The sequence below is a fragment of the Natrix helvetica genome (assembly GCF_964273705.1).
Source record: "Natrix helvetica genome assembly, chromosome: 5".
Taxonomy (NCBI): domain Eukaryota; kingdom Metazoa; phylum Chordata; class Lepidosauria; order Squamata; family Natricidae; genus Natrix; species Natrix helvetica.
The window spans coordinates 84,751,207-84,772,489 of NC_138551.1; the positions used below are offsets into that span (position 1 = coordinate 84,751,207).

The following is a 21,283-nucleotide window of genomic DNA, read 5'->3' on the forward strand; positions in this document are numbered from 1 at the left end:
CATGTGAAATCATATTTTGTGTTGCTTCGTATTGAAGAAAGTTGGCACCCACTCCTCCTAGAAGAATGAAATATTTTAGGAAATATTAAAAAGGCAGAATATTATATTTCCCTGGATGAGAAAAGGAGAAACAGGTTTTTAAAGACAAAGAGCAGCTCACTGTCTCAAGCAGATATTTGGTGCCCATTGAGAAGGACTGGGCCAGCCTAACTACAAAACAAAAAACCTCAGCTCCAGGCTGATATGCATCTAGCAACAGAACTCACCACATGGCACAACCAAGCCCCTTTATTGCATCACCCAGCAAGGTTCAACCAAACTCGATTCAGACAAACATGACTCCACATAGAAGTCTGCAACCAATAGGATACATTCCTTGCCACAGAAACAGGAAGCTCAAGTTCAAAGCCCAAGAGAGGGTATAAATAACACTCACTCTCCACTCCATGTGTTCAGCTGCACCAAGACCGTGTGCTTAATGGTTCTGCTCCATTAAACCAGCTTTCCAATCGGCCTCCATGTTTCCAGTGTCTGTCTCCCCACTTGGAACAGAGCCCAGATGGACATTTCTTCCAACAATATGATGGTGAATTAGCTGCAAAGATTGTTAGGAAAAATAAAAACTTCCTCCTTTCCCCACTTCCAATTCTATTTCAATGACTACAGAAGCAGAAAAATATGGTCAAAGCCCACCATCTTTTCCCCTGTGAAAAGAACGTGTGCACAGACAGACATACCATGCCAGAGAATTGAGAGAAATTGATCAAGTGGTGTAACCTGTCTCACAAAATGTTACTTATTTCAGAGCCTCCACCAGAGGGGAGACAGAACCAAATGTGATGACATAAATGATATATAAACTTCATTTCATGTTCTCTTCCTATAATATGGTTTCTATTCTTAGTTCAGCCCCTTAGAGATAGAAAGTTATACAATTCTGAGTGACTAAGAGTTAGGGATTTCTCTGGGCGTTGTTATATTGCCTGTTGGGAGTATACTCCTAGTGTTGGTTAGGCAACATATATCTATATACAATAACAAATGGTCGTTGTTGCTTTAAATGGGTGGAAATACTTATCAGCTGTAATTAACTTAAGAATAAGAGGGAGTCAGGAGAGCTCACTCACTCTCTCTCTCTGCTTGTCCTATGCTTGATGGCTGGAACGTGAACTGCGACTGTAAGCAATTATTTGTTCTTTGAATTGTGTTTGGACTTATATCTACTATCACTGCTTGTGAAGCAATTATTAGTAGTAAAGCTATTTGTTTTACTAGCAGTGTCTGAAACTCTATTTGTGTGGTTTTTTTCTACTAACAACGTTCTTTCTCTCTAGCTGCACATTCTGCTGCGCTACTTTCTGTCTCTTTCTGATACCCCTAAAACTGCTCTTTGAGATTAGTAATACAACTGCATATGGGTGACTCATTACTGTCTCATTACAGGTTAGTACAGAGAGTTTGTGCTAGTAAGTTGGTAATTTACAGAAAACAGAATAACCGAGTTGGAAGAATCTTAGTGGTCTTCTAGTCCCCATACCAGACATTCAAATGGCTGTCCAACTTCTTCTTAAAAATATCCAGCGTTAAATGCTCCATTACAGGTAGTCCTTGACTTACGACCACAAGCTGTAAGACATTTAGTAAGTGAATTTTGCCCCATTTTATGACCATTCTTGCCATGTTTGTTAAGTGACTCACTGCAGTTGTTAAGTTAGTAACTCGGTTGTTAAGTGAATCTGGCTTGCCCATTGATTTTGCTAATCAGAAAGCTGCAAAGCGGGATCACATGACCCTGGGACATTGCAACCGTCATAAACATGAATCAGTTGCCAAGTGTCCGAATTTTGATTATGTAACCATGGGGATGCCGCAATGGTCATAAGTGTGAAAAACGGTCATAAAATACTTTTTTTTAGTGCCAGTCACTAAGCAATCTGTTGTAACTTGAGGACTACCGGTATATAGTTGTAAGTACATGAATTATATTTTTATTTTTGAGAAGCAGTGACCTTTACGCCAGTACCTTGGTTACCCCTGCACAATTTGATAAAATATAATCCAACCTATCACATTAAAATATCCATCTGGAAAAAGTCCAAAGGCTTCAACACATCCACTCCTAACTGGAAGAGCAAAATCAAGTAAAGACTTTTTGGCAAAAAACCACACCCTACCATGACTGTCTGCTTTGCTAGCTCTAAAAGACGTGGGGCAATGTATTTGTTACATTGAGTGCACCTCACCATACATCACACCACATGGACTTATGGTAAGAAACAGAGGTGGTATTCAGCAGGTTCTGACCAGTTCTGGAGAACCGGCAGCAGAAATTTTGAGTAGTTCGGAGAACCGGTAAATACTACCTCAGACTGGCCCCACCCCCATCTATTCTTTGCCTCCCGAGTCCCAGCTGATCAGGAGGAAATGGGGATTTTGCAATAACCTTCCCCTGGAGCATGGAGGAATGGAGATTTTACAGTATCCTTCCCCTGGAGTTGGAGGGAATGGAGATTTTACAGTATCCTTCCCCTGGAGTTGGAGGGAATGGAGATTTTACAGTATCCTTCCCCTGGAGTTGGAGGGAATGGAGAGTTTACAGTATCCTTCCCCTGGAGTGGGGAGGGAATGGAGATTTTGCAGTAATCTTCCTCTGTTACATCCATCAAGCCACGCCCACCAAGCCACACCCATAGAACCGGTAGTAAAAAAATAGAATCCCACCACTGGTAAGAAGTTATCCAAAGAAATGTTGAGAATGTCCTTTTGTGGAAGGTATCCAAAGGACAGCAGGTTTAGGCTTTCAGTGCATACATGGGGATTGAAGGGACCGTCTAGTACACACACTTTTTAAACTCTGAAATGAGAATGATAACTTGGCAGAATTGTAGATAAAAGGAGTTCAAAAAGTTCCCATACTTTACCAGTGGTCTCTTCTGGAGGAACAAAAGTTGCTTTCAGGTTGCCTAATATTATCCCCTCTGCCAAGGAAAATAATAGATCTAAAAGCCTGCTAGCATAGAACTTTGTTTTACAAGTAACAATGAAAGCCACAGAAATATAATTTTTGTACTATGGCATCCCAATTTGTCGGCACTACTGCAGAATCTTACCAGCTGGACCTTTCATAGCAAATACATTTTTCTTTTTGGTTTCATAGCAATTGTCTCAGGCTATTCTCAACACTGTCACAGAGTAATCTTTTATAAATAGTAGAATTCTGAAGTACACCAAATTTTTTTGCAAACAACTGTAAAAATAATTTGCTAAAGAGCCGAAGTGGCACAGTGGTTAGAATGAAGTACTGCAGGCTATTTCAGCTGACTGGTAGCTGCAGTTTGGCAGATCGAATCTCACCAGGCTCAAGGTTGACTCAGCCTTCCATCCTTCCGAGGTGGGTAAAATAAGGACCCATATTGGTGGGGGCTATAGGCTGACTCTATAAACCGCTTAGAGAGGGCTGTAAAAGCACTATGAAGCGGTATGTAAGTCTAAGTGCTATTGCTAGTGCTAAAGTAATTTAGCAGAAAGCTCAATGAGTACGGTTTTAATTGCTACAAAGTTTTTTTAAAAATTCATGGAACAGAGACTACAATGAATATATTAAGGTAAATTTAATTATTTATATATCAAATTTATATGTTATACAAAGGTGAGGTGACTCTGGACACCAAACAGAAATCAGAAAAAAGGAACATGCAAGAAATATTTATGAATGAAAAATTATATTCTCAGATGGGGCTCTCAAAATAGCAGATAGAAAAGAGATGAAGAAGATACCATATTTGACAAAGAGCATATAGACATCTGGCATTATTGACATCTGGCATTAATTTTGATAATTCTTGAGTTAGTTGGACTTGAGAAGATTTCACTATTTATAACATATTTAGACTATCACACTGCCCTTTAACTTTAACCTAACCCTTATATTAACTGGCACAAATTCTAATCTATCTGTGGCATCATAGCAAGCTCATATAACCCAATACAGAAAAATAAACCAGATATCCATTTCTAGAGCCAGTTGAGATTTTAAATAGTTTACAGCATGGTTGTTTGAAGGACTGGCGTCTCTTTTTTAAAGAGCCCCTGTGGCACAGTGGTTAGAGTGCAGTACTGCAGGCTACTTCTGCTGACTGCCAGCTGCTTGCAACTTGGCAGATCGAATCTCACCAGGCTCAAGGTTGACTCAGCCTTCCATCCTTTCGAGGTTGGTAAAATGAGGACCCAAATTGTTGGGGGAAATATGCTGACTCTGTAAATCACTTAAGAGTAAAGCACCGTGAAGCAGTAAATAATTCTAATTGCTATTGCTATTTATTTGCTTAGGTTTATGCTCCAAGACAAAAAAAAAACTTAATGCAGTACAATATCCATAAAAATAAATTTTTAAAAAATTGTGAGAAAATCCTAAAACAATTAGCAACGAATGATTATGAAGAAGGTACCAGATAGTTTGCAATAACTAACGCTATTGCTGCAAATTTTGCAACCTTCTTAGCAGTTTCTGAACTGGGTCCACCCAGAAGAGTAATAGCTATTGACAATTGTAAGTATTAAACGACATTGCCATTGGAAGCACTATGGGCATTTAAATAATATAGATGTAATATAGATTCTACTTTTGATCCTGAACAGAAAGAAGTTCATCTTTCACACAGGAGGGTGGGTAGACAGACAGACAGACAGAAAGACAGACAGACAAACAGAGTGAGTGAGTGAGTTCTTTATTGTTTGTTTGTTTATTGGATTTATATGCTGCCCTTCTCCCAAAGGACTCAGGGCAGCGTACAATATTAAAAAACAACAACACATATTACAAAAGTTAAAAAGGAAATTAGATAGAGTATCCAAAAACAAACCCAATTAATATTAACAATAACATTTTAAAAATTAGATTACAATTAATAATTAAATCAATCATTTATTTTATTTTGTTCAGGCCAGGCCGGCTTTTATTGGCCAAGTGTGATTGGACACACAAGGAATTTGTCTTTGGTGCATATGCTCTAAGAGTGCATACAAGAAAAAATACATTCATCACGAATCATAAAGTACAACACTTAATGATAATCATAGATACAAATAAGAAATCAAATCATACCAGGAAACAATTAATATAAATCGTAAGGATACAAGCAACAAAGTTACAGTCATACAGTCATAAGTGGGAAGAGATGGGTGATAGGACCGATGAAAATAGTAATAGTAATGCAGACTTAGTAAATAGTTTGACAGTATTGAGGGAATTATTTGTTTAGCAGAGATGGCGTTCAGGGAAAAACTGTCCTTGTGTCTAGTTGTTCTGGTGTTCAGTGCTCTAGTGTCATTTTGAGGGGAGGAGTTGAAACAATTTATGTCCAGGATGTGAGGGGTCTGTAAATATTTTCACAGCCCACTTTTTGACCAGCTGTTGTCCTCAAAGGTAGAGCCTCAATTCAGGGCAAAGTAAAAACTTTCCTATGTTAAAGAAATAGCTAGGAGTTAGTCAAGGAGGAAGAATAATTGTGTTATAAAAGGAATGGACTTTGCCTCTGTCATACTGGACAACTAGATTCAAACCTCTGGTTTACTTCAGCCAGGGTTTTATGAACTCCCAAAGCAGGTAGTGGTGACAGATGAGACTACAAGATGCCAAACAGTCATTAGTTTGTCCTTCTAGGTTGGAAGAGAATCTATTCAGCCGCATGTGATGAGCTAAGGAGTCCCCCAACAGACTTGATTCTGCCAGAATGTAAGACAAAGTCTTAATCAGGCCCCAAGAGAAATGCAGCCTAATTCTAGCTGAATAAGGAACTTGCGGTAAGATTTTTCAAGACTCTTGCTACTAAACTGGGAGACGTCTTATAAATAAATATAATTGAGTACCCTATAGCCATGATGGTGAATCTACACAATGCATTGTCCTGTCAGCTCCAGCGCCATGCCTCCAGAGGGAGAAAAACAGCCCAACGGACAACCCGAACGTCTGTTCCCGAACTTCCGGTTTGTGTGTTGGATCATTTTTCGCCCTCTCCAGGTTCCTAGAAAGCCTTTGAAGCCTGTGGATGGTGAAAAACGGTCCTACCGGGCCCACCAGAAATCTAAATATGGGCTGTTTCCAGCCTCAGGAGGGCCTCCGGGAGGTTGGGGAGAGGCACAGTGCAGGGGGGGGCATTAAATTATGGGGGTGGGCATGGGAGTGTGCATGCTTTTGGCACCCGAGGCGAAAAAAGTTTGCCATCACTGCCCTATAGCATCAAATCCAAAACGTTGGCTTCAAATAATTTAATAGCTGCCGAGACATAGTTCTTACCAAATGGACCTTCCAATTTAACAATTACAAGGGATGTTTTTTGGGGGGGGGGCACTTTTTCTCTGTTCTTTGAGTAGACTTGTGGGTAGAAGATGGAAAATAGCATTAGAGATTTAAAGGATTTTAAAGTGTTTAGTTATCCTGAGGATACTGCAGGAAGAGTCCTCTTATCTTTAAAACACTAAAGAGCATTTTTTTTTTTTTGTCAGGGCACAGCATTTTTTGTCATACAACCTTCTTGAAAGAAGAATTAGGCTAAGGAATCTGGTGGATCATATACTGATCACAGAGGTGGTATTGACTTACATTCCCTACCAGTTCGCAAATGTGAGTGCACATGCCACCTCTGCGCATGTGCTCAGCCTTCCGCGCATGCGCTTTTGGGCGAAAAAGGGCATAAATTGGATGCCTTAGAGCCGTGATGGTGAACCTATGGCACGTGTGCCACAAGTGGCACGCGGAGCCATTTGTCAGGGCACGCAAGGCGCTGCCCTGTCAGCTGGCCAGCGCGCATGCGCGCGCTGGCCAGCTGAGTTCACCTTTTTAAAAGCTATTTTTCGCCTTCCCCAGGCTCCAGAGGCTTTATAGGAGCTTGGGGAGGGCGAAAAGAGCCTCCTCCGCCCCCCCGGAGGCTTCAGGGAACGTCAGAGCGCTTAAAACCACCCTCCGAGCAAACCAGAAGTGACTTCCGGGTTGCTCGGAGGGTGGTTTTAAGCGTTCCGAAGGCTTCAGGGACCATCTGGATGGCGGAGGGAGGAGGACTCTATAGCCTTCCTGCCATGCATCCCACACAGGAATCTGTCCCCTCGGGGCTTTGCGCGGGCATCCCAAGGGTTAAGCCGAAAGGGAGGGGAAGGGGGAGGGGGAAAGCGAAGGGGGCTTTGTTGTCCTCCTTCTCCTTCTTTCCCCCTCCGGCTTGAACGCAGCGCCGAGTCCCGGCAGGAACCTGCCGACCAGACGAAGAGGGAGAGAGGCGGGTCCCGTGAACGGCGGCAGCGGCGGCAATAGTAGCAAATCGGCGGCGGGCTGCCCCGGCTGGAAGACAAAGGAGGGGAAAGGCGGCAGGCAGCCGAGCTCCGAGGACGGAGTCGCCCGCGGGGCTGAGCACGATGCAGCGCGGGGCTGCCCGAGGCCAGGATCGAGGTGGCTGCGCGGCCTGCCTGGCGTGGCGCGGCTAGAGGAGGAGGAGGCGGCGGCGGCGAGGGCGGCGCGGCCGAGGCCCGACAGACTTCCCTTTGGCCGAGACCGTCCTGGTGGCAGCGGTGGCGGCGATGTGAAGGCCGGGCCCTGGCGAGCGCGCCGAGGCTGGGCGGAGCGGTGCAAGGACGCCGGGCCGGAGGCGCCGCACGGCGGAGGCGATCCGGGCCCGAGCCATGGAGACGCATGTCTCGTGCCTGTTCAGGGACCGTCCCGAGGCTTCCCTGAAGCCTTCAGCCTTTACCTTTATTTCGATTTTTATACTGCCCCCTCTCCCCAAAGGGACTCACTTCAGAGTGCTTAAAAGGACCCTCCGAGCAACCCGGACTTCCGGGTTGCTCGGAGGGTGGTTTTAAGTGTTCCGAAGGCTTCAGGGAAGCCTCGGGACGTTCCCTGAAGCCTCCGGAGGGCCTCTGGGGGGGCAGGGAAGGCTCTTTTCGCCCTCCCCAGGCTCCTATAAAGCCTCTGGAGCCTGGGGAGGGCAAAAAAAGCATGTAAAAATGGGGGGGTTGCGCGTTGTGCGCACATGCACACTGGAGGGTCGCGCGTTACATTATGGGTGCGGCACGCCCGCACACGACCCCCCCGCGCTCCCTCCCACTTGTGGTACGCGAGCCAAAAAAGGTTCGCCATCGCTGCCTTAGAGCCAGGGCAGGTGGGCGGGGCCACCCACGATTCCCGCTACCGGTTCGGGCGAACTGGTCTGAACCAGTAGAATACCACCTCTGACTGATTGTAGCCCTCCAAGGTACTCTAGAGAAGATGATATGAGTATCAACTCTATCTTTATATTAAGGTTACATGAATAGAATCTTGCAAGACTCTGTTGCAATAATTTTCCTCCCTTCCCCTTTCACTCTCTAGAAAACTAGGGAAGGGCTTTTCTGAAACACTTCCCACGTCCCTTCTCTCCTTCTTTGGACTAAGATACCTTTCAGGGGTCCTTGATACTTTTCTGAACTTGGTTGTTTTCTTGCAGACGTTTCATTACCCGACCTAGGTAACATCATCCTGCTGATAGGGAGTAGGTTTTGATCTCAATTTATATTCTAGTGTCTATGGAGATTCTCAGTCAAAGGTGCTTTTTCAACGGGCAACTGGACTTTCTGGTTATATTCTAGTGGCTCGCACTGTCAGTATTTGGTGGGTTTTGGTTGGGCTATTAACTGTTATGAATGAAAGCAAATATATTGCAATAAACAAGGATATATATTCAATTTAGCAGCTACTAAGATTGTTGGATGAGCACGCACAAAAACAGCCAGGAAAATGATTGAAGCCTGGGAAACGGGCCTCTTGTCATTCAACAGGAATGCTGATTTACCACCAAGGAGAGGGTTTGGCAGCACAAGAAAACAACGACCAACAACTTAATAGCCAGCCATCAACACCCCAATCAACAGAAAACCACACACAACAGGCACCATATAAATACCATACACAGAATAGCTCGAAGCACACACTCTGTTAGAGACAAGTTCCCTGAGGATGGGTTCCAGCATGAGTTTGAAAGCGAGGAATGCTAAATCTCTGGTCCCATGATTGACCCAGATTGGATCCTGTTTACTGTTAGTTTCTTTGGCAGCTCCTTGATTAGGGTACTGTTTACATTTTGACTGTAGGTCTGATGTTAACTATGGAGATATCTATGTTCATCAGGGTGAAATACTATATCTTTTACATGACTGCTATCCAGTCTGCAGCTCTTCTTCCTGTTTTCCAAGATCATTCCTACGTACCATGGCAACTAAAGAGTCAAGTCTCCATACTAGCAATGAAAGGCCAGATGCTGGTTCAACTATAATGTAAAGGTTCCCCGCGCAATATGTGCTAGTTATTCCCGACTCTAAGGGTGGTGCTCATCTCCGTTTCAAAGCCGAAGAGCCAGCACTGTCTGAAGACGTCTCCGTGATCATGTGGCCGGCATGATTAAATACAGAAGGCGCATGGAACGCTGTTACCTTCCCACGAAAGGTGGTTCCTATTTTTCTACTTGCATTTTTTATGTGCTTTCGAATTGCTAGGTTGGCAGAAGCTGGGACAAGTAATGGGAGCTCACTCGATACGTGGCGCTAGAGATTCGAACTGCTGAACTGCCGACGTTTTGATCAACAAGCTCAGTGTCTTAGCCACTGAGCCACCATGTCCCTAGGTTCAATTATACCTGGCCCCAGTTCTGAAAGCTTGAAAACTGGAACTAAATTCAAGGCCTATGAAGATGCATGCGCGCGCACACACACACACAAACAAATGTAAAGCCTGGTAGCACTTCAAGAGTAGATTGTGATAAGATTTGATTATACATTTGTGAAATAAATAAATTTCTACATTTGCTATATAAATTTGATTAAAAAAATAAATAAGATGGATATAATGGAGCTTCAGTTCCAGTCAGCTTCATTCTTGGTAAGAATTATAGAGGACTGAGGGATTTATGGCTGGTGAGGCGGCTTATCTCACCAGATTTTTTTTTATCTTTTTAGTTACTTATCCAAATCCTTACACTCTGGACCAGACTTAATCATTGCCTGTTGTAAGTTGAGGTCTAACTTGTACTTTCCATGACATCAGGAGACAAAACCCACTCAGAGTTGAAAATTCTGGTATGGCTCATATTTGATAGAGCAGAAGTGGTTCTCCAGGAACGAAAGTTAAAAAGCCAGCAAGCTTCAGTCTAATTAATGAGGATTATTCCCATATTAATAACGCAACTCTTCAAAATAAATGACTTTGTTTGAGCATGAAGGAAAGCTAAAATATTGGTGTTCGTGAACGTTGTATAATTTCAATGATGGCTACTTTAGAGAAATGTCTATGCAACCACACAAGTTGACCTTAATTCCAGACAATCTTTACCTTTAAAAATTATGTAAAGGTATGAAAGTGTTCTGAATATGAAACATTTTGAGTACATTGTTGTAGATTTCAATGGCTATTCCAACCTCACTATAAACCTCCAAAATGCTGTTCTGATGATAATGGAAATGTTGCAAGCTTGAAACAGCAGCTTTGCACTCAAAATGCTTTCAGAAAAATCAGAACGGTTTCAAATGTAAAATGTGTTTTACATTCAACATGTTTCAAACAACATCTCTTTAGAAGAATGTTAAATTTGAAAAGTTCAAGTTTAAGACAGCCAGAACACCCATTTCTATGCAATTGTTGACAGCCAATGTTGGAATATGAACCTCTGAAAATGGTCAGAGGGCAGAAAAACCTGGAATGCATTGAAACATTTACAATATTATTATTTAACGACATACTTGTATAGAATTCCCTAAAAGTCAATTTAACAATTCAACAAGATTAGTTCAGGAACAGCACATCTGGAGGCAACATAGGACTAGTAAAAAGCAATTATAGACACACTGTGCTCAGTGGCTAAGACGCTGAGCTTGTCGATGAGAAAGGTTGGCAGTTCGGCGGTTTGAATCCCTAGTGCCACATAACGGAGTGAGCTCCCGTTACTTGTCCCAGCTTCTTCCAACCTAGCAGTTCGAAGGCATGTAAAATTCAAGTAGAAAAATAGGAACCACCTTTAGTGGGAAGATAACAGCGTTCCATGCGCCTTCGCCATTTAGTCATGCTGGCCACGTGACCACGGAGACGTCTTCTGACAGCGCTGGCTCTTTGGCCTTGAAATGGAGATGAGCACTGCCCCCTAGAGTCAGGAACAACTAGTACATATGCGTGAGGGGAACCTTTACCTTTACTAAAAAGCAAATATCACTATTGGGAAGAATAGGCAAAAACTCTGACGTTGCTTTCTTTTCACATAACATTATTTGCATGTGTCAAGTCCAGAGAGCCAGTTTTTGAAATATATAAACAATGATATTCAGCTCAGATTAAGTATTGGAAGTGAGACACTATACTATAAAATGCTGCACACTATCAAATGAACCAGAAATCATATGCTCTTTGTACAACTTAGTCTTAGTGGAGAACCAATTAAATACGAGGCAACGGTCTGCGGCAGCAGCCAAAAAAGCTAATGCAATACTAAGTTGCATTAACAGAGGGATGCAATCAAGATCAAATGAGGTACTAATGCCACTCTATAAACCCTTAATAAGACCACACCTAGAATACTGCAAATCTAGTTTTGATCACCACACTATAAAAAAAAAGATGTGGAGACTCTAGAAAGAAAGCAGAGAAGAGCAACGAAGATGATTAGGGGACTGGAGGCTAAAACATATGAGGAACGGTTGCAGGAACTGGGCATGGCTAGTCTAGTGAAGAGAAGGACCAGGGGAGATATGATAGCAGTGTTTCAATATCTGACAGGCTGACAGAGAGGAAGAAGTCAAGCAAGACTTAAAAGAGAAGCAAAATAAAAGTTTGCCACTTCCTTCAATACTCCCAGTAACCTTGCAACACCATCAAGGTTATTGCCCAAACACTAGCATTTTTACTGTCAGGGTTTTCCGCAGGCTGCTTGCTTTACTGAGTATGTGATGTAGGAGAGACAGGAAGATGCTGGCCGGTGGAAACTCCCTCTGCATGCTAAATAGGTAGTGCGGAGAAAGAAAGAAAGAGCGACCAGGATCTTCTCCACTTCCCTAATTGTTAAAAGGATTCCTTCTTCAGAAGACACCAGTCCAGCTTCCTGGTTGGCACCAAAGACAATTTATTTCAAAGTCCAGTAATTCGTTTTTGGTGCAGGGAACACTTTAAGGCAATCCCTGCAGATTTTTCCAAGGCTAGAGACATGAAACATTTGCAAAATAGAAAAAGTACGTTTCTGAATGCCATTTTTCTCACGATGCTTGGCAGCTCCATTAATGTTCGCAACAAATAACCACGAGTAACAGGGAGAGCTCTTGATTCACAAGGACATCCCAAAATTAGAGGTCCCTTTGCTCTGCATTTGAATAATTAGCCAATTTACTAATCTAAGACCTGATCTACACATAAAGTTGTAGATTGCTACTATCCCGGTTCCATAAATCTTTTCACAGCATAGTTTAGCAATGGCACTTAGCAATAGCATTTAGACTTATATACCGCTTCATAGTGCTTTACAGCATTCTTGAAGTGGTTTCAGCATATTGTCCCCAACAATCTGGGTCCTCATTTTACCCACCTTGGAAGGATGGAAAGCTGAGTCAACCTTGAGCTGGTGAGAATTGAACTGCTAGCAGTTGGCAGAATTAGCCTGCAATACTGCATTTTAACCACTGCACCACCACAGCTCTTTACCTCCTTAAAAGGTACATATCCAATGTCATCTATGCTTAATTATGCTCTTTATAAGCTTATGAAATTATCCTTGTTAGCTATAATTGGCATCCAACACCAAATAGCAACACCTTTACAAACATCCTGCAATAACATAGGATAGGTAATTTGGAAGAGAACGGAAAATCTTGGTGTTTATGTATAAAGTTCCTCAGACTATACCGAATAAATGGGCAAACAATTTGTTGCTAATCAACAGGGATACCAATACCCTTAATAGAGGGGGAATGAAAATCTACAGCAAAACCCACCACTACATTCAGAACAAGAGTTCAGAATGAAAACAAAAAAGAGGGGACATTGAGGAATTTCTTTCCCCAGCTATTTAATTTACGCTCCAAAAGAAATGACTGATTGTGGGGGAATTAATTATGTAGGATGCACACTCCACACTACATCCTTTATCCACAAGATGCAGATTTTATCAGTTTGGGCACTATGTGTGCGTATGTTTATGAAGTGGAAATGATAAGAAACATAGAATACTTAAAATTAAATGTTATAGAGCCTTAGCTGGAATGCAAAGAAAGAAAGCTTTTGCACCGGCTAGATGGGGAACAGTAGAGAGAAGCTGAAAAATCAGCGTGGAAGAAAATCCATAAATGTTAGAAGGTGACTGGCTTATATCAGATGAATATTGCCCTAATTAGAAGTTTAAAAATTCCAGTGATTTTATGACATTGAGCATTTTATGACATTACTCTACATATTTGTAGAGTAATTAAGTAATATTTCTTAAATTATCTTAAAGTGAGAATAATTCAACAAGAAATGTTCAACTAAAAGAACAGCAAGAAAGGGTTGATTATCAACTTCATTATGCTGAGATATCAAGTAATGCATGCAATATCTGTTCCATTACTATCCTCTTTTAGCTTAATATATAAAACTATGTCACATTATGACATCTTGATGTAAATTCCCTGGTTCTCTACTAATGCAATGGAAAACCAATCCACTATGGTATTATTCTGTTTAGCCACACAGCTTGGACAAAGGACATGTCATGAAAGAACAGATAATCTACTCAGTGCCATCTAGCAATTCTCTTAAAATAATGCATCTAAAGCTGATTCTGGATTAAGCATGGAATTCTTCAAATTTATAGTACAGGGTTGATGTAATCTACATAATTTTCAAATAATATAACTTAAATATATCTTAAAAGAAGACCCAATAGACCTGGCAAACAGACCAAATGTAGTTGATATCAGAAGCCAACACAAAGTGGTATGCAAAGAGTTTCTTAAGGCTAATATAAAGATATTCATATCTGTCAGAGTTTGTTGCAGCAATGAAATCCAGAAAGCACAAACAGGTAACTGATTCAGCAGGGTCCATTAACTTCTCTTTATACATATATATACCAAATTTTTCAGACTATAAGATGCACCAGTGTATAAGACACACCAAGATTTTGAAGAGGTAAGTAAGAAAAAAAAGTTTTTGTCCTCCCCAGCCCCGAGGAGCACTCTGCAGGCTTCAGCTGGGGGAAGGCAAAAACGCCCATTTTTGCAAAAAAACAGCCCCCCAAAATATGCAAAAAAACAAATTTTTAAAAAATTTAAATTGGATTTTTTAAAATTTAATTTGGATTTGTTTTATTTTTATCAAATTTATTTTAATAAAATGTTTTTGGAGTAAAAATCTATCTAAATATAGTTTTTTTATTTAAGATACATTAATAATTTAGTTTACTCAGCATGAAATGGAGCTTAGTTATGTAGCATGAGGCTGCATATTGTGCAATATTTACATTTTTGGCTAACTCATTCAATGAATCCAAGCTTTGCAAGCTGAGATAACATGCATTCACACAATTTCACTGTAATCATGAGATAAATCATGAAACAAAAATCAGGAATGTTCTTTATTCCATAGTTTTGCAAATCTATGTATACTACAAACTGTATGATTGTTTGAAGAGAAATGCATCTGTACCACCAGGCTGTAAGTACAATACAATAGTAGAGTTGGAAGGGACTTTGGAGGTCTTCTAGTCCAACCCCCTGCCTAGGCAGGAAACCCTATACCGTTTCAGACAAATAGCTATCCAACATCTTCTTAAAGACTTCCAGTGTTGGGGCTTTCACAACTTCTGGAGGCAAGCTGTTCCACTGATTAATTGTTCTAACTGTCAGGAAATTTCTCCTCAGTTCTAAGTTGCTTCTCTCCTTGATTAGTTTCCACCCATTGCTTCTTGTTCTACCCTCAGGTGCCTTGGAGAATAGTTTGACTCCCTCTTCTTTGTGGCAACCCCCGAGATATTGGAACAATGCTATCATGTCTCCCCTAGTCCTTCTTTCTCTTAAGCTAAACATACCCAGTTCCTGCAACCGTTCTTCATATGTTTTAGTCTCCAGTCCCCCAATCATCTTTGTTGCTCTTCTCTGCACTCTTTCTAGAGTCTCCACATCTTTTTTACATCGTGGCGACCAGAACTGAATGCAGTATTCCAAGTGTGGCCTTACCAAGGCATTATAAAGTGGTATTAACACTTCATGTGATCTTGATTCTATCCCTCTGTTGATGCAGCCTAGGACTGTGTTGGCTTTTTTGGCAGCTGCTGCACACTGCTGGCTCATATTTAAATGGTTGTCCACTAGGACTCCAAGATCCCTTTCACAGTTACTACTACTGAGCAAGGTACCACCTATACTGTACCTGTGCATTCCATTTTTGTTGCCTAAATGTAGAACCTTACTCTTTTCACCATTGAATTTCATTTTATTAGATAGTGCCCAATGTTCAAGTTTGTCAAGATCCTTCTGTATCTTAAGCCTATCTTCTGGAGTGTTGGCTATTCCTGCCAGCTTGGTGTCATCTGCAAATTTGATGAGTTCCCTATTTATTCCCACATCCAAATCATTGATGAAGATGTTGAAGAGTACTGGGCCTAAAACAGAGCCTTGGGGTACTCCACTGCATACTTCCCTCCATGTAGATGCAGTTCCATTGAGGACTACACATTGAGTGCAGTTGGTCAGCCAGTTACAGTTAAGTGTGAGGAGGAAGGGCAAGCAGTAAAATGAAAGTGAAACTTTCTAAGCAGCTTATAAATATAATATTAAAGAGCACCTGTCATTTCAGATCCATCATGGCAGCGCCTGTTAGTAGGCATCTTCTCGCCTGCTGCTTGCCACGTCCCTCACCTTGTTGTGTCACTGCTGCAGCACCTGCCATCTCATTAAAGGGAATGGGACTGTTGGTGAATCAACAGCGGGTCAGAGGAGGAGCCGCTGTGGGACAGGAATGACAGTTGCTCTATTAAAAATATGATTTATATTGAGTTGATTTAAATCAAGGCTTTTTCCTAGTGATATAAATCATAATTTAAATTGTGATTTAAGTCAACTTGATTTAAATCAAATCCACCCTGGCACAGACTTGGTGTATATCAAGGAGAAGAGCTAGTAACAGTTCAGTCCATCGATCATTTCCCTCATGCATGACAGGTGAGCCTCTCTCATCCAGGATTCAATCATGAGCTCTCCTTTCCCGAAGAGAGAGGACAGATTTGATTTTTACAGGACTACTGTGAAGACTTTTCAAGTTACTGTGATCCACTCCGTGATGCAGGACAGGTCCTTAAGAAGCCATTGCTGGATTTGATGGTGCAAGACAACATTCGTCCTGTCTCCATCTTTCCCTTTTTGTGGAAAACTGCTGAGGAGGTAGTTGGGTTGCAGCTTCAAAGCTCCCTAGAAGGCACAGATGATTTGGCAACTTTTCAGTTGAGTTTTAAATGCAAGTATAGTACTGAGATAGCACTGACTGATGATCTCTAGCACGATTGGAACGATGGGGAAAAATTCATTTGGCCATCTTTGATCTCCTAATGGCCTTTGATAGCATTGATCTTGGTACCCTTTTGGACAAGTTTAGAGGATTAGCGTAGCAAGCTTAGAGAGGGAGCATCCATCGGAAAGGTTTATCCTTCTTCCTCCAGTTTTATTTGATGTTGATTTGGGGTGAATAAATTCACCCCTAAATGCTTGTCTTCTGGAGTTCTCGGGAACTCCACTTTCTCCTTACTCTTATTTAACATGCACATAAACAGCTGAGGGAATTCATCCATCAGCACTGAGCAAAATATCATCAGCCTACTGATGATTCTCAATCAGACATCCCAAATGACTTTATCAAGGTTCTCTCCAAATATCTGGGAGCTATATTGGCCTGCATAGGAAAGAATCAACTCTCACTTAACTCTAACCAGTTAGAACCCCAGATCTGGAGTACTTTACTTGCAGGTGGGTAACAATTTCCCAGACAAAATTTATGTAGTGTGAGGATACTTCTAAATCTTAATTCTTGTTCAAAATGTAAGTGGCAGGTTTGGTTAGGACGATCACTAATACCTTGGTGAACCCCTATTTGATGACCAAGCAGCACACCAAGGCTGCTCTTTAAAGTTGCCTATAAGATGGAACTGGCCCAGAATGCAATGGTGTGGATCACAACAGCATGCCTAGATGATACCATTGCTTTGCGTTAGATGATTGAGTAGCTTCTTTATTCTAGTCAAGTTCTAACTTGCACTGTAAAGGTGGCATTAATATTCAGTGAGTTAAATGTGATTCCTTCCCCCCCAAATTAATTTTATCGATCAGTGACTGAAATAAAATGATTGACTACCACAACTTTGCAAACTGTGCTGACTCTCAGTTGCATGCAAATACGAGCGGCTGATTTTAACCTGTGAAACAGAAGGGCAGAATAATTGCAGAACCACCTCTATTCTGATTATTAGGTGTGAGAGACAGTTTAAAGAAGGTCTTAAATAAGTAAGGAAGGAAAAAAGGCTCTCTGGAAAATTGTATACCAAATCATTTATATTCAAGCAATGCATCATAAAACAGATATTTCACAGAAGTCAGTGGTATGAATGATGTCTTGTATTACAATAGGAGTAATATTATGCTTTGCACTTGTAATTTCTTATTCAAATAGCAAGGAAAAAGCAACAAAAATGTCCCCTCATTCATGCATCTATACATTTCAGTGACCCACCTGTTAAGTGAACCCTAACCCTAACCGTTAACCTATCATAGAACTAGAAAAAGCCCGCCCAAATATAAATGATCTACATTTCCTTCCAAAACAGTTGGGGATCATCTAAAGGTTAGTTTCACTTTAGCATAGTTAACAGTTAGAGTCATCTAAAGGGTAGTTTCACTTTAGCACAGTTAACACAACTATATACATTCAATACATAATAGTTCCACTGGTTAATTGTCCTCACTTTTAGGAAGTTTCTCCTTAATTCCAGGTTGCTTTTATCCCTGATTAGTTTCCATTCATTGTTTCTTGTCTTTACATCCATGCAAAGTACCACATATACAGTATGTTAAGACAGCCATCAGGATTGGAGTTCTCTTTAACAGGACACTACATGGAATATTCCGAAGAAAAGAAGAAAAACTTCCCAAAGAATAGCAAATATATTAGTTATTTTATAACCACCTGCCATCAGTTCTTCTTGCTATGCGACCAGCCCATTTCCAGACCTAAAACAAGATGGATTGATGACCTCAGCAAATATTGTGGGCCCAATTGGCAAAAGAAAGCTCAGGACCATATTGGTTAAAAACATGCAGAAGAAGCCTTCATTCTGCACTGGATAGACAATGACTAAAATGATAATGATAAGTTACTAGCTGACCAAATTTTTTGACTTACCGGCTGCTACCCACCATATACAGTTGTGCCATGAATATTTTTTAGAAAACATATTCCTAATACTAATGTTATTCCATGCTGTAGAAATGGACAAGACAGTATCATCTCCAGTTTGTTGCTAAGTGGCCAGAATATGCAACTAGAAAGGCCTATCTGAATTGCTGAATTAATTTTAGAAATCAAGTGTGAAAAATGGGGTCAAGGGAGTACCCCATCCAATATATGCAAAGCTTGGGAAGGTTGAGAGAGATAGGAAAGGATGGAGTTTATGAATGTGTGTTTTCATGGAGAGAGAGAATTAAAGAGGGGAATGTAATGAAACCACTGGATTTTCCAGCTGCCTAATTAAGGTCCTAAAATGAAATTTGTGGATAGCATCCTGCTGATTAGAAGAGCTCTTAGCCTCCAAATAACTGTTATAATCACCCCCAGGAATCTTGTGATATAACCATTCTTGTGAGCAGTGTTATAAATAAGGTAGCAACTGCTTGCCTTAAGATACTGACCCAATACCACAATGGGAATAAATAAATAAATTCTGAATGAGAAAGTAGCAGTTAAAGAGGTTCGGTAGTTTTACAGCCATTAACACATTCCACTGTCCCCATTTCAACAATAATGACATGGCCTATAAAAATTGTGCTTCAAGGTACAAAGTTACGTGCCACCACCTAACAACTGAGGTTTCCCCCTCCCTTAAACCGAGAATAGCAGCCTGTTAGAAGAGAGATAAGGTTTTAAAAATAATCTTTGCATTAATACTCAAAGAATATTAATCTAATCCTTTGCTGCCATTCATTTATTTTTATTTAAGTTGAGAGAAAAAACCCGAGAGTGATAACAGTTGATGGCCTCGGCCTTTAGGGAAGATTAACTGTCCAGAATCAGCAATGGTGTCTCTCCTTTTTTTAAGAAAATCATCTATTTATTTATCTATATATATAAACATAGCTCTGTGTATGTGTGTGTATGTTCTAGCATAACTCTGGAACGCCTTGAGCAATTTCAACCAAACTTGGTACACAGATAACTTACTCTCTGGAAACAAATACTGTGGGGGTAAGACACCCCTAACACTCCTCAGGGTATGTGTTCTGTTAAGATACAGCCTGTTGTGCCTTAAAATGAATTCTACTGTACTGCTGTAAAATGGATTCTACTGCGCAACGCAGTGGAGTTGCCACAGTAACGACTTCACAGTACTCCACAAAGGGGTTCCCTCTGGTAAGGGGAAAAATTGAGCATTAGAAATTATATTTGGTCTGGACATTTCCCCCCTATAAATAAATACCCGGGGAATACCAGGTTATCAGCTACAGTTTATAATATACAACTCAAAAATACATAAGAAAACGGTAGGAAAATGGGGGAGGAAAAAGGGAAGGGAAAAGTGTGGGGTAAAGGGAAGAAAGAAAGAAAAGGCGTTGACTTCTGACTCTCTTTGCTGCAGTAGAATAAGGTAATAACATTTACATAATAATACAGACTAGCCATTTCTATAACAACAAATCTATCTAATCGGTAAAACCCAAAATCAAAATTACATTTTTTTTCAGCTCAAGCACAAAGTCCAGAAGCGGTTTCCAAGTAGAAACAAAAAGAAGAAGAATTTGATCAAACCAGTCAATTTGGCCATCTCTGCCAACTGCATCAACTTTTGCAACCATTCATCCATTGTAAGAATCGAAGTGTCCTTCCGTTTTTGTGTGTAATCTTGCTGCCATCAACATAAATAACATCAGTTCCAATTTTTTTTCCTGTCATCTTCCATTAAACCCATAAGAAATGTTCCTTATATTCAATTTGAGAATCTTTTGTATTAACATAGGAATTCTACTCCAATATTTATTTGCAATAGTTATGTCTCCACAACAGTGTTCCTTAAACTTTCTCTTCTCAGTTTTAAAAATTATCAAAAACCTCCAAGGAGCTTTTATTTGTATGGGTTATAGTTATCAATATTTAGCACGGTAAACATTAAAATGCATGCATTTGCTGTTCTTTCTGCATCTCGTGATTGCTTAAAGGGGTTTTAATACTGTGTTATTTTTCAACAAGGGCTGGCAAATAATTTTAATTTATTTGATTTCTGACCTCCCATCTCTAGGGGTCACTTCTACAGGTTGCTATAATTTGCCATCATCACCTTAATGGGGAATGACAATCTGTACATGTAGTCTTTTCCACTCTTCCTGACCATAAAGTTTCATCTGCTATGAGAAAAGAGTAAACCCATTTATGAATTCTGCAATTCTTCTATTAGGTTTGTCCTTTCACATCAAGAATAGAATTGTATGTATGTATGTATGTATGCATACATGTGTATATACATATACATATATATGTGTTGTATTTGTACTGATAAATAAAGGGAGACTAGTATAGATCTATTTCGAGCTAATTAGCTCTCATCAGCTAGCCATACCCTTACTGGGATTTGAACCTTAGGCATATCAGGGGTTGTAACACAAATACATACATATGTGTGTGTGTGTGTGTGTGTGTGTGTGTGTGTGTGTGTGTATGTATATGTATATATATATATGCAGGTCTTGATGTATTTGGGTCTTGTCCCGTGTAAGATTGAGAGTATCTTGGTGACGTTTCGATGAGGTCCCACTTGTCATCTTCAGGCTGGTGCCTTCAGCTTCGTGCTTGTGCGAGCAAAGTGTGATCAGAGCTGCCGTCTTTCTATAAATATTGGGGGTGGGGTGAGGTAGGGTGGAGTGCTGGCTTTGCTGCTGTAAGCAGATTGGTTGGCTGTGTTGTAATATCTTGATTAGGTGATGGAGTTGATGTATGCAGATTAGTCGGCTGTTTCGTAACATCCTGTGTGGCTGAGGTACTGGCTGTGTGCCTAGTGTT

General features: G+C 40.8%; 1 protein-coding gene and 1 long non-coding RNA gene across 2 annotated transcripts in view; one reads left to right on the forward strand and one right to left on the reverse strand.

Annotated features, from left to right (window-relative positions):
• MCU (mitochondrial calcium uniporter) overlaps positions 1-21,283 on the reverse strand; it is a 127,305-nt gene that overhangs the window by 52,165 nt on the left and 53,857 nt on the right. The window lies entirely within an intron of this gene.
• LOC309392868 lies at positions 1,151-20,739 on the forward strand. The gene is made up of 3 exons (XR_014175507.1): positions 1,151-1,178; positions 5,663-5,802; positions 19,975-20,739. It is a non-coding gene; the product is annotated as an uncharacterized lncRNA (long non-coding RNA).